Raw genomic sequence first — 15,210 nt, 5'->3', positions numbered from 1 at the left:
GAGGTTGCACGGTTCGTTTCGATATTCCACAGCGAGACCGATCCTTCCTGGAGAATTTACGCGAAAAATCAGAGCGACGTGTTGTAAGTAGTCGATCGGTGTGGTTATTGTTAAATAAGGAATTGACGGATAAACGTGTCTAAGAAAGCTTTGACGCAAGCTTGGTACTGTCGACCTATAGCTTTTCTAGAAATTTTACAGGGTTAATTAGGTTTACGAGATAATATTACGAATCAAATGATAACCATAATCGAAAGGTTTGCGGCATTAAGCAGACAACGCCAATATTTGAATTATATTTATCGCAGTAGTATTTTAGATTAGATATTCTTTGTACTATCCTTCTTTGCCATAATTAATTGTTTCTACCCTGTCGATCAAAGATTGGAAATTTGCATCGAAAGTATAAATTACTCGGATAAAATGCAAGGAAGAAATTGATTGACTTAAAATACTTTCTTCTATTTCGAAACTCTAGGAAAAGCTAATCCCTTTATCAAGTCGGTTCATTCATCGATGTTCGGGGTTGAGGTGACATTTTTTTACTAACACGACCAAATCCGATTAACTTTTAGCGTTAAAGTCAATATAGAAGGCATTACTACAAATCGAAAAGGAAATTAAGAGGAGAGGACACTTGAGCGGTCGCCAAAGAAAGAAAATTGAAGGAAGAAAAGGCGGAAAGGCAAGAGAGGGTAAAAACTAGAAGGGAGGAAGATCCTCTCGCAGATAGCTAATGTCTTTGGTCAGCATTTAGTGGCATAGTGTATCGAGCAAAGAATTGGCATCGCCGATACAGCTAGAAAATTCTCATTTCGAACTGACTTCTCGGATAACAACTGCATCTGCGTCATTACTTTTCCAAGCACATTAAGGTTTCCTTTTACGTTTCTGACCAAAATCTTCGCTCATTTAAGACGTAATTTAAAAACTTGTTTTAAATTCTGTAAGTCGGTGCAACTATAATTGGAAAATAATTAAGAAGGATTTTGTATATTCGCTCTTTTTCTTCCTTATTCCAATATTTATTTAATTATACCTGTTCTCAATTCACATGGCCATTTATTTGTAATTGGTAGGGCATAATTAATCTTCTCAAAGATCGACAGGAGAACTATATATTTGACTAGTTTATATAGGAATGACTTGCGGATTTTTATGATTAATCCGTAGAAGAACATTATTCTAATAATATCTATCATTGTTTAATCGTTGTAAATTATTGTTCCCCCAATAATAATCGATCCACCTACAAAATTAATCAGAAACGAGTCTTATGAATTACAAATGATCTTTTATTGAACAACGATAAACCTATCGTTGGTTTTGAATTTATGAGACATCAGCACTCATCGATCGAATATGATCATTTCCTCCGCAATAATCGATCCACCAAATTACCAAACGTAATCAGACACAAACAAAATCATTTCATTAACATCCATACAAAATTTCCACATCGTCAGAAATAAATTAAAAGAAATATCGATCGTCGATGATAAGAGGATCCAAGACATAAAACGAAGCACACTCTGAATGGAGCTCGTCAATCGGCGGCTAATGCCATACGTTGAACGTTTAACGAGGAAACGCAACGATAGGTTGAGTAGGAACACCAGGCAAACTCTCGTTGCTTTTCGAGATAACGGGCATCGGTCGAGAGATAGAAGATTGCTTGTGTATATTCCGCGTGTGTTGGCCACACGTGTGTCCACTCGGGGGTGGTGTCTTCGGGAACGAAGCAAGAGGGTAAAGCAAGGAAAAAGTGAGAGGGAGCATATTGCTCCGGAGTAATCCTACTTGATCGCGGTTTTCGGTTTCTCCTGCGCGCGCGCGCGTGCTCTCGTAGCCAAACAGCCGTGTCTCCAGCGTGTACACGTATAGAATCGCAGCTCCAGTTCGATGTGTTCATCTTATAGACGGGACTAATACTCGTGCGTGAGAGCCCGGAGGATTACTGCCTTTAGGAGCCGCCCTGGCCCGTCCCTCCGTCCCTGCGCGCTGCCTCGCGAACGATGAACGAAGGACGAGGAGTCTTTAAATACCCTCGGGATGCGAGCGTCCAGGACGCCGAGAACGTGTCTTGACGACAAAAAATATAATTTCGTCCGAACAGCCCCTGCCTCTGACCTCGCCGTCATCCTCTTCACCCCTTTCCTCCGACTCGCTAGATCGAGGATTAGACCAGTTCGACTAAAGCTCGATCCTCGTGTACATGTAGCTATTGTAGACTCACAGAAACTTCAAACACGATAAGGGAGATTTCTCTGTTTTATCAATTATTCTTGTAGAAGTCGTTACGTACGTTATAAATGGTCGTGAAATTGGTTCAGATGTATTGACCGTTTCAAGGAGGTGATTTTATTTGGAGGAGGGTCTATGACGAATCGAAGTAAAGATTTATTAGAACTTGTGCGTGAAGTACTCGACGAAATTGTGAATTACGAGATCCAAAAAAGAGTTTTTTACTCTTGGTGTGCATTTTTCAGCACAGTATCTTATATCAGAAACATACACGAATATAATTCGTGTCATTGTAATCAACCATAATTAACGATCATAATTTTTTTACTTAAAAGTAATTATCATGATTTTATTATTAACGACCCTAACAGTCGTTTAAAATCCCAATACCTTGGAAAATGTATATATATACTATTTAGTAGTATTAGCTATATCTTTGCCTCGATCTAACGAGTAATTATAATTAAAGGCACATAACAACGAGTAAATTACAACTAAAAAAAATAATATAATTGTATAAAATGTTTCATATGTGTCTTCTATATGTTTTATACCGTTTCCGTGTATAACGAATCGAGTTTAAACTCGATGGTGGCGTATTTAGGATCGATCTTCGGCTTTTAAGTGCTCGTCCGTGCCTGTTCATCGAGAATCCTCTGTTCCGGTAGGCCATGCGAATGATTAGTCGATTTAATGAAATAATCCCCTTTGATCGACCTCCTTCTCTGACCTTCCCACCCCCCTTTGGCCTTCCTTCGGGATGCCCTGGCATCCTCAAAGGGAAACACTTGAACCAGAACGTTTTAATTGCGAGGCCCGCAGCGATCTCATTGTTTCCGCTTAGCCTGTGAGTGCTGCACCGCGATAGAGGATAGGGAAATACGAGGAAAATACTTCTTAAAAACTTAGCGAAGAATCAAGAGGGGCGATAGCTCCTTTGATTGCACAAGGGTAGAAAGGTGTACATATATATCCGTCCTTGTACTTCTCCCCTTACTTGGTCTACTTTTTAATCATTTAACTTTCTCCCGTTCGAAAGACTCCCGTTTCCTTCCTCACCACGAGGTTCATTTTTAATCGATAAATTTAATGTAGGTCGCTTGACATTTTTGGCCGATGGAAATTCTCCTCATAAATATGTAAATTAAGAAACCGTAAATTTGGAAATAAGGCTGGTTAGTGGGGAAGTTACGCAGTGTAGATAACATCATTGGCAAGCGTGAAGCACTTTATCATCGTTGAAAAGATATTACTGTTACTGTATAATGTTACGAAATTAACACTTTTAAAAAACTAAACACAATTTTATAAACGTTCCAGCGAGGGATAATCGAGGCAAGAGACATTTAACGTTATTGTTCCAAAAGGCCATTATTTTATGAATGCTACGTTCGTAGCTAAAATTATATAGTAGCGGTCTCCCAACCACCAAAGAGGAAGAACAAGGAAAATGTAAATGCAATGTAAAGCTAACGTAAAAGTTGATCGAAGGATGAAACGAAAGAGGCAAAACAATATTCTGTAGAAGCTTGACGTGTAACAATGGATCCGTTTAAACGTAGAAGATCGAAGATCGTTAATAAAATACGGGTATCATTGTAAGAAAAAACAAATGAAAAATTAAAATATCACTGCCATATTGACTAATCACAGCAAAATACTTTATACTCTAATTACCGATATTCCTTCGATCGTACATCGTCCAATAAAGTACGATTGCACTAAAAATTTCAACGGATGACGATGGCACATTAAAAAATACGCACGAATTACATGGAAAAAGGGAATACGTGAATAGGAGAAATATTAATAATTATGTTAATGTGGTGATGCAGGGTTCAAGCGAAAGACGTCGAAGGGAAGGGGTGGCCCTCGACGTCAGAATATCTCCTTAGTTCCCTCCGATGGGGCTGGCTTCACGGGGGTGTGTGGGGGTGGGGATGGACCTTCGCGTATTTTTATCAATATCTCGCGAGTTGCGCCTGCGCACCATCCAGCATCCCTTCCGACGAACCCTCGAGGTCCACACGTAGAAACAGTTGGAGAAAGGGAGAAAGCCAAATGCGACTGCTAGAAGAGAGGAGAAAGATGAAAAGAGGAAAAAGGGAGGAGAAAAAGGGAGAAGAAAAATGTACGATGGTGTGTGCCACGGCAGCGTGCATGCGTGACCGTTCCTAATGAATGTGTGCACCATGAGAACGTCGGTGTGTTGGTTGTGTAGCGTGGAGGCGCCTAAGGACCCCCAGGACAAAATGGAACCCGCTTATACTCCGTTGCTGCTGCAAAGTGCATCCTTTTCCAGAATTCCCTTTCTTTCTTCCCTTCTGTCCCGTTTCTTTTCTTACTAGTCCTCCTCTTCGTCTTCTTTCTCTTGTTTCTTCCTCGTTTCTACTCTCTGTTTCTTCTCTGAAATCCGTCTCAAGGGTCAGATATTCTCTCATGCGGATGCAAAATCAACGGAACTTCTTGAGATAATTGCTATGGTGAATACTCGGTCGTACTGCAATCGTTTTCCAGACGGAACAATGTTCCTTTGGAATTTCTTCCAGTTTTTGTAACTTCAAGTTTCGTAATTAATTCTTGATGTATGAATATCTTGTACGGCGACGAATAGATGTTTACACCACCATGTGAATTTCACTGTGAATTTAAATTACGATTTTTCCTGTCTTTTTCCACTTATCCTTTCGCTTGCCCAGCAGGTATTTCCTCATGCGAATGCAAAGTCGCTGAAGCTTTCCAGGATAATTGCTGCTACGGGACTCGATGCCAAACATGAATATATTTCGACTACTTGAAGAAAGGTTTTTCTCCTAGCCAAGAGGCTACACGTAGTAATCTTTCCTTTTGAATCGTTCCTTAGAATAGATCTTGTTCGTTACCGTTCATGAATATACTTCCACGGTAAGGAAATTGAAATATTCGAGAAATATTTGCAAAAATAATAATTCTGTATTTAGCGTGTTACAGGGATTTGCTAAAATTTTTGTAATGAATAAATAAATTAGATTCGAACTTATCGTTAGTATAAAAATTATCAAACGTTCGAAATGAATATTTCACATTGTAGACAGTGAAAAGTTCTCGATTTAAGAGTGATTTTCATTAGATGAATATTATTTAAGATCAGTCCGAGTTATTTATTCAACGTTTAAAACAATAATATAGAACGTATGCTTTTTTTATCCATCATTGGTTATCTTGTTTTATTCACCCCATACGGGATGGGCTGTTCGTCTCCTTAATTATGAATCACTGACGTTATTTACTTTTATTTATCGTGATACAATTCCGCTTGATTTATCTGTTCGAAAGTTACGTCTATTATTCCAGTTTTTGTGCTCCGCTTGAGATCTATTATTTGCCCGTGACAATCTGCTTTCTCTTCTCTTTTTTCGAGCGTTTCAGACTTTTTCCGACCGCGAGACATATGTGCTTAGGACTTTCAGTGAAATAATTCACGAGTCCTTCTTCCAAATCAATAGCCCATAAATATTCGCCTAACTGTGACCACGTTGCATTCATGAATTCATCGAATTATGAACACGAGTTGCAAATAAATTCCTCTTGTGTACAATCATACGACAGATTATTTTTAGAGAATTCTAAATACATTCTAGAAAATCCATTAGTTTAATAGGTCTTGTCATCCTGTTACAAACGACAAACAAGTACTATATCGTAGCTTAATAGTTATCAATCTTCGAAAAAATCTATCGCTAAGTGATCTTTAAGTAAATTTTCTTTCGCCTTTATCTTTATCAATATTTTATTTTAATCCCATTAAATTCGACAACATTATATATCTCTTTAATAATTCGGAACATAATGAATTTCCATATTTTTAGTTGTCGATTAACACACCTATCTATCTTCTAATCCTCTCAAATAATTCACAAACAGACTTCTTTTCTCTTTTCGCAAAATGACAGGGAATTATTTGAGTGTATTTCGTACAAGATCTCGGTTGCTTTCTCCGCGAATCTTTAAGTTCTCTTACATTCTCCGTCAATGACTTTCGATTCTTCTCTTTTCCTTCAATTCGTTTTACGTTCTTTTCTCCGCGACCGAGTCTTTCTTGTCCAGTCATGCGTTTACTCATACGAACGCAAGTCTCCTCTTCCTCCGGAATCATCATTTCTATCAATGGCTTCGCTCGCATTCGTCCCGTCGCCCGTAATGGCCATTCGCATAAGCAAAACTCCTCAACTGCGTGCGTTTCGTTCGAACAAAAACCATCAGCTGTGGCAAGAACCCCACGTTATTAACTCCATTATCCACACGAAAAAAACTCCGATTCGCCGTACCTGTCCGCGGCAAACCAGCCATAAACACCTCCCCTAATTACCATTAACCCAATGAAATTGTCTTGATTCCCTACAGCACGGGTAGATCCCGTGGAAATTGCGTTTCCTCTCGGATAATATAACGCGGCTATCATCAAGCATGTACTTATACATCGTGCTCTTCCTCGCCTCTCCCCCTTTCCATTCCTTCGTTCTCTCTCTCTCTCTCTCTCTCTCTCTCTCTCTCTCTATTTTTCAACTAGATCTTCTTCGGCGTTGCCACTCGTCGCTCGCAGAGAGATAGATATTATTTCCAACATCGTGGCATGGCCAGGGATGAGCAGCGAGAAGGAGAGGGTTGCCAAGAGGGTGGCTTGGGTGTTTTGCAGCGCGAAATACCCTCCATTACACCGTGGGCGTCGTATATAAGAGATTATTTTTCTTTTCTCTCGCCTGACGCTACCCACCATCCCCCTCTACTCTTTTCTTCTTCGTGTTTACCTTTCCTTCTTTCTCTTTTCCATCTTTTTCTTCTGGAGGCCACGTCGACGTGCCAGCAAGTCTCTGAGAGCGTATCGAAGGGGATGAGTGTTGCAGGGGGTAACGTCCAGAAAAGCTCCGACTTACTCCGCGCTCCTTCTTCTTCTTCTTCTTCCCCTTTCTACTTTCCTCCTTTCTACACCCATCCGTGTCTTCCGTATTCTTCGACCTCCTTTTTCTTTTTGAGAAATTACAGAAAATTAGTTCCATGACGAGGTCGCTTCGTTATCCGACTCATCTTGTCGCAAGCGGCTGAGAGACAGAGAGAGAGGGAGAGAGAGAGAGAGAGAGAGAAGAGGATGGTAGAAAGGAAGATAGACGTGGGGTGAGAGTATAAACGACAAACGAGTTCACGACTCGTTCGCGAATGTTTTAATCTCGGGGGAACCCGGACCAAGGAAAAAAGCATTTTCTTTTTAATGGAAGACCAGAAAGACAGAAAGTAAGGGAGCAGAGACGGCGAATCTCTCTAACTTTCGACGACCGAATTTTTCGCTTCGTTTCAACCTTTCTGACGTGTATAGAAATTAGACGTTCCTTGGATATATTTGTCGTAATTAACGTTACTAGAAAGTGACTGAATATTTGACGTATCTCTGAGAAAGAACGATTTTGATGGAAATTTAACTACGTAAGAGAGACGGATTTTGAGGAAAAGACAGAAGATTTATTTAAGAGATACGTCGATTATGCGAATTGTCATCGAACGATGATCTCCTTTGAGCGATACTAGAACTCGTAGAAAACCATAAATTCCTTATCCTTATAAAATCCTTATATTATATCCTTGGTATATTAGATCCTTACATCCGTATAAAACTTTTGTAGTTACAATTTTGCCTATACTTGCACGATAGTACTTTTAAACTCGTTTCAAACTTTAACGTACCCCTTTACATAAATTAATAAGAGTGAAAAAGATATTAAACATACCAACCATTGTACCAGTGTCATTTGTCAAACTACAATCGATGTAACTTTCCACACACTATTCGCACTTATTCTGCTGATCATTTGATGAACACTACCTGTTACTTAGTAACATTTATATTACAAACTGGCAAGATCTGTCACAACTAACGCAAGAAGCGTACAGTTTGATACGAACCGAATCGAGAACAAGTTTTCCAAAGACTCACCGTACCGAAGTGAGCCAGGTGAGTGACTGGCTGACTGAAAAATTTTGCTTTCCTAGCCACGGGGGTACAGATGCTGGTCTATAAAAAACGATCTCCACCCCAGGCACGGGTACCCTTGGAATAAAAAAAAATGCTCCCCCCTCAGGAAAACCCTTGTATAAAAACCGAAGGGGGTCACTCACCTACCCAACCTGGGTAGCGAGGGGACTGAGATGTTCACGAAATTTTTCGAGCTGCACATATCGTCCTGGCATCTACTAAAATAATTTAATAACGCTATAAATTCGATTCTGAAAATTTTTTATGGCGAGACAATAATTTGTACGATTTCGTTATAATAGATTACTATCGCTAGTTTAAGGAAACTTCTTCAATGCATACATATTAATATTTCGCTTCGAAGTTTTGTTCCTAGGCAAAAGGTCTGGTAAAGCGAAAGTAATTTATTTCACATTTCTTTTTAAGAGGGTAGAAGATATCGAAAGGTTAGAAGATTGTACAATAATATCATAAATGCCTCGTATTTTTGTTAATAACATTTCCTTTTTAAAATTAATAATTTATTAATTATTATTTATTTCTGCGCGAAAATTTGTATATTACAGAGATAATAACTTTTTAAGAACTTATTGCTACTCCATACACGATGTATACACCGAAAGTAGTTCAGATTTCGATTCTTTTAAAAGTCTTTGTTTCCATCGAATCCAAATTTATAAGCAGAGAAAGCTTATAAAATTATTTAACGTTTTAAAAGCACGAAACGAGCGTGAATATGAATTTTTTAAGAGCGTAAATAATCGTTAATTTAGACAGTAATAAATAATATTTACGTGGCATTAACTCAGAAACGCTTTGTCTTCGAACGCAATGGACACGATAAAAAGTTTTTTTCGATCGTGGGGCCTGCTTCCTGTCCCATTCTACGATCGTGGGGACATAGAAATTTCGGGGGTACTCAGAGAAACGCGTGCCCCAGGTTTTTTTTTCATTCTCACGTCGCTACTACCCCCACAGAATTTACGGAGCCCTACGCTGTCCGTCATCAAACACTCGTTATTCCTGTCCATCCGGGATTACGGGATTTCCAGGATATTTTTTTTCACGAAAAAGTCTTATATCCAAGTGTATCACGATAGGATTACACGAGCGGCGCACCATGAAATGACCACCATCCGTATAATCTTCCAAAGAAAAAATTAGTGACCGTGGTAATCGCACTCGAGATCGTCCATTTACCTATCGGTCATCGTCATCCCTCGTACTACGAGCAAAAGTTGGAAAAGCGATTACATTCGTTGATTTCTTCAATTTATCGCCCGTTCGTGATCCCAACTTTTGTCTATTCCGTCTATCGAAATACTAGATTCTTTTTTTGTTTCAATTCTACGTGAGTAAGAAACGAATAAGGTAGGAGATGATTTTATGTGAAACAGTTTGTGTCATCGAAATAATCATTATCGCGTTAATTCATTTCGCGATAGAAATTTTTATTTCTATTATCTACGTTGTAAAAGGAAAAAATTTCTCTTTCGTCTGTTCCGTCAGGATATGCAGGAGTCACATTTCCGCCGTTTGTAAAAGAGGAGACCCTTTGAAAGAAAACGACCGATTCGATGAGGTGTTCGTGAATGGCACGGTTCCTGATCGTGTACGCGCAGCCGATCAGTTTCGGGAAATTTTTTTGCGAAAATAACGGTGTTCCATCGACAGAGGAAAGAGTATGAAAAAAATGAGAAACATCTGTCGATCCTCGATGTCTATCGAACGGTTCGTCCTATTTCGTTGAATACCAATATTCTTGCCTAGTATGAAGGAATCATAGAACAGTGATAGAACCATGTTGTTGTTTAAAATATTATTTAAATTTGTTAAGCTAATCATATTCATAAATTGTTGGTAAGAACGGAAATCTATCAATAATTAGTATAAATGAACAGACTTTAATTCATTTTCTAGGTTCAATTTATCACAAGTAAGAATAAAAGGAACAAAGGGAAATTGTTTAATTATTTCAAAGAAATATACGTTTCAGAAATATTTATAATTCTATTTCTACTAAGATTAAAATCGTTTTGATCAATAATAATCCAACATCTAACCAATTAGTATTTAAAGTTAACGGTACAGAATAGTTTCGAAATAATTTATAAATCGTTTCCGTAAAAATACCGATATCAAAATTAGTACGACTAATTTTGATTACGTACAAAGATTATTCGTTATCGATTGACGCAATCTAACTTCATGCACTCAAAAACCAAACACGCAGCCAACTGCATAGTTTGTTGTAGAAAAAGCAACATCCCCAAATACATACTTGAAACATTAGTTACGCGTACAATAAAGCATTTCCATAAATGACTATCACAGCAAAGGCGATAATGCTCGTATCGTATATCGAGAACGATACTATCTAGTGGAAACGAATAATTTTCATGATCGAAACGAGGCGATCCAGTCGGGGCAGCGTGTGAAAAAAAGGAAGAAAAAACTATTAGTTCCGGTCTGCGAGGGGGAGTGCATGGGGTGTTTTTTTATACGCGAGAGCGAAGAGTTTCGAAGGAGAGAGGGAGAAAGTGGACCTCCCTCGTAAGGTTTCACCCTCGAAGGACCTCGCGTTGCCTTCCACGCTCATTTCATAAATTCTAATTTATCGTCCGCAGAAAATTGGATCCGACTAATCCCGACGATCGATGCTCGACTACGTCCACGTATCCAGAACGAACCACGTCGATGCGAATGATGCATGATTCTATCGAACCACCTGAATGGGAGGAGACGCTCGATTGTTTCCCGTCACGATTAATTTCAAATAGAATTAGAAAGGATTCGAGCGTTCTGCGAATGAAGATTATTCGAAAGGTGAGTCGACTGTTGTGTAATTTCTTTAAAAGTATGTGAGAGAGTTATGCGTATATTATACGTAGTCATGCTCCAAACATATGTTCTCTCCGTGTTCTCTTCTGCAACACTGTAGCTAATGATCATTGGTATCTACCTAAATATATTATACATAAAGTAAAATAATTAATGTGATACGATAAACGCAAAGAAATATATGCAATCATGTTTCTGTCTTAGTAAAGGTAAGCATTATTATTGCCAGAAACGTACGCTCGCAAGTTATTAGTAATAGCAAAATCAACAAATCTGATATCAGTCGGTTTGATATTGTAGTTACAGTATTAAGATAAAATGTTCCTATTAGAAATCGATAAGTATCGGTAGCTCGTTACGAGTTCTCAGAAACAAAGCGTGCCTTATTCGAATCAAATGGCACTGTAAGAGAGTTATAAGTCGCTGATAAAATTTTTCAATCTATTAGAAGCTCCAAAGCAGACGAAGAAATTTATCGATTAAACCAACAGTAGCTCGTAAATAATTGAAAGTAACGTGCGAATAACGGAGCGAATAATTTAGAGTAAAATTTCCGAAAAATCCCTCTCGATCCTGTCAATAGATTTTTGTTTTTTTTGTCCAACATCAACAACGAACGCAAACGATATCGGACGCATAAAGCTGCGTCGGTTCATTAATTTTTCCCAGTTTACAACCACCGAAACGTGCATCTATAAAATCACTAACGACGTCTGAAGTTAATAAATTACAAAGCTAATACGTTTGAAACTACCAGCTCGCCAAATATCATAATTCATAACGTCCTAATTATCTCTTTCGAATTCGAGAAACCCTTTCGAACTCGTACCAGCGTGACGGTGTCGAAGACATTTAACGCGTGTCCTTCGATTAGTCGCTCTCCCTTTCTTCTAACATCTAGCAACGTTTTTTCTTTCTCTTTTTTTTTTTTTTTATCATCTCATGCCGAGAGACAACCGCGTGTTTTTCTGCGCCGGCCAATTTTCGGGTGTGCAAACACGGTCCATTGTCATCGCGCACGCGCCCTTACCTCGATCTCTTCCTCTCTTCTCTCCGGCAACCCCTTTCTCCCTCTCTCTTTCTCGCTCGAGCCACCCCATTTCCAGCTCCCTCGATCCTGCTCGCATTCTACGACGGATTTAAATATGCAAAACGACTTTTTTCTTCGCCACCGCGGCTCCTTCCCTTGTTTGGTCCACCGCGCCCACATAATTACCGGGTGGCAGGAAAATAACGCGCAAAAAACGATAGACGAGAAGACAGACCGGGCGAGGTACGAGCCTAAAGGGAAAAAAAACAACGAGCGAAAAAAAGGCGATATCGCAATTAGACTGGTTACAAGGGTGCATAGTATCCCACAGCGTGGCGAAAGGGGTGGTATGCCGCTATTGTAAACTTCGCATTATGCTCGTGCGTCACTATGCTCCCGAAGGTTAATGGGTGTAGACACTCGATGCGCTACTTTCTCCTTTTTATTTCGTTTTTTTTTTTCTTTTTTTTCTTTTTCCTTTTCGTCAGTAAAGGAACGTGACAAAGTTTTCGTTAAATATTAGGTCATTTTGCAAGTTTTCGTTGTTCGAGGCCGTTCGTTTTAAAGGAACGGAGGAACATTGTATCCTTGTCGAAATTAAACGTTTTTATTTAAAATAATTTCTATTATGTTCGATTTTTGTCGATGTATTACGAGAGCATTGATACGTTTACTGCTGATTGAATTTTTGCTGTTCATACTTTATACTATGAAAGTCTTTACGCAGGAAGATTTTAACAAACCCTCAAATTTCTTCGATTTTTAATAAAATTTTTAACGTAAGATTTCGCTCGTACCTTGTACTTCGTCGTATAGTCGTCGTCGGGTAGTTCGTTCTATGATGCGCTACATCACATACGTATGGCGTTTTCTCCAAGCTAATAGAAAATAAATATTACCACATAGCAGAGCTCCCCATCGTCAATATTATTCTCAGTTACCAATAAGCTTCGGAAAAAAATTGAAATCTAAACGCGTTACCTCTAACCATTAGTACGATATTTAAGATTTATATTCATTCGTGCAAAGCGAAAGCCAGGTATGTTAAAGACAGAGCGAGTGATCCGTATCCGCCAGATCGAGCCTCGCGAAATCATAAACACAGTGGGACTGAATGTTTTTATTGGTCCATTAATGCGTGGCCCTTGTCGCGCGATTACTCTCGAGGAAACGCAATTCGTATCGGTAAGACTTTCGAGTGGTCGGCTGGAGGAGCGGACCGTGCAAGGAATTAATGTACAGGGTGTGTCGGACGGATTAGTCTCATTATTATTCCCGAGCAGCCACGGTACCGTGGTGAGGAAAAAAGAAAGAGGAAGAACAAAACCGTCGGAAGATTAACGAGCGACGAACCCTTATGAGCCAGCTCGACGCCTCGAAAATCACAGAGAGACAGAAGTGAAAAGCCACGATGCGACAGACAGGGACAGACTGAGAGAAAACGAAACCGCTGGAAAAAATAAGATGAATCGCGAAAAGCTACTGGATATCGCAATTAAACAGGCCGCCAACCCTACAAATTGGGGGTTGAATTTTTTTTAGGACCTTCGCCAGGGGTTGCTCGAGCCCTTAAAACATCGTGGACCGATCCTGACAAGGGTTGGCGGGGTAAGCACCGACAGGGGCAGGGGGGTGAACTCGCGGTACGGAAAAAATCCATAGGGGTCCCTGCCTCCTCTTTTCGTCTCTCTCGCGCTGTCGACTTTCGAGCTGAAAAAAAAAGAGAAACGATCATCGGTACGGGTAGTGTGAAAGTTGAGGGGTGGTGGGGTTTACAGCTCGACGGGGGAAGAAAATTCTGTAAGGGTGGTGCTGATGGCGGTGGCGGTCGCGCTAAAGGCAAAACAACAGCCGAGCGACACATTCTTGGACGCCTTCGAAAACATGGCCGTGCTGGCGAGTGCTGAGAGAGCCCAGTCGGAAACGATTTCGTCGTTCCAAGCTCGAATTCGATGTATTTAACGCGATGAAAGAGGAAAGGAGACGTTACGATGGTTAAAATTTGGTTTGGAGACGATACGATGGTTAAAACACGATGTGAATCTGACTGCCTTTTTATTGGATTGATGGAAGTCGTTTATTGCGTGCAATGACCTGTGCAGATCGATTGATATCGATTTGCAATTACCGAATAATATTTATATGGTAAATAGTAACATTTGGATATTTCTTGCAACTAAATAGTCGAATTATTTATTCGTATTGAAAATGAAAAGTTTCTAAAAGGTATTTCTAAAATATCGAATATACTCGATTATTTAAATTCACTGTGAAACGTATAATACAGTTAAGGAAAAGGAATTTCGATCGCGAACGTATTACGGAATACATAATACGATCGCCTCGTATGATAATCTTTTCTCCTTCGAGTATTTGAATGCATATACTGTCCGAGAAATATATGTTAAATATTCTACAATGATTGATGGAGAAATCAACGATGCGATGCTTTAAACTTCTTTTTTTTTCCATCCAACGTGCGCGAAATAAAAATTCAAAGCTCGGATCGAAGTTACCCCGGAAAATTCAACGATAGACACGTTCAAAAAATGTTCGATACCGCGATACAAATGATAAACGAACGCATGATCCTTCGTAAAACATTTAAACGAGCCGATAATTAAAAATTTATCTGTGAAATAGGCCGCATTTATAATGGGAGAAAAAATCCATAGAGACCGGCCGCGCCCATCATATATAATAGACGATCTTCCCTTCCCATCTACCTTCTCATCTCATCTCGTCCGTTCGTCTAACCTCCACCTCTTCCTCCCTTCACTCCGTCCACCTTGAGCTTCCGCCCACCGACTCCAACCCACTTTCAATCAATATTTAAAGAATTGCGCCTTAATAACCGCCGTGGCGTCGCGTAATGGCGGGCTTTGACCTTTTTTCATCCACCTGCAGACGGAACTATGTACTAAGTTTTTTAGGCAGATTTTTGTCGTTAACTCGGAAAACAATCTTATCGACGAACGTTGAGAATAAATACGAACATGTTCTATATTATCGATCGTAGACAACGTGTTGATAGTATCGACTGTGGTCAAACAAATTTTGTCACACGCGACATTACCGATACAGTATACAA

The 15,210-nt window shown here is 39.5% G+C and overlaps 1 long non-coding RNA gene across 1 annotated transcript in view; it reads left to right on the top strand.

The window, feature by feature from the left end:
• The first annotated feature begins 10,879 nt into the window (after positions 1-10,879).
• LOC132907129 (uncharacterized) overlaps positions 10,880-15,210 on the top strand; it is a 110,619-nt gene continuing 106,288 nt past the window's right edge. The window contains exon 1 of the long non-coding RNA XR_009658121.1: positions 10,880-11,074. This is a non-coding gene — a long non-coding RNA (uncharacterized LOC132907129). The remainder of the gene's footprint in view (positions 11,075-15,210) is intronic.

This window comes from Bombus pascuorum, chromosome 5 (assembly GCF_905332965.1).
Source record: "Bombus pascuorum chromosome 5, iyBomPasc1.1, whole genome shotgun sequence".
In the NCBI taxonomy this organism is placed as follows: Eukaryota; Metazoa; Arthropoda; class Insecta; order Hymenoptera; family Apidae; genus Bombus; species Bombus pascuorum.
This window is presented reverse-complemented; position numbering and strand designations above follow the sequence as displayed.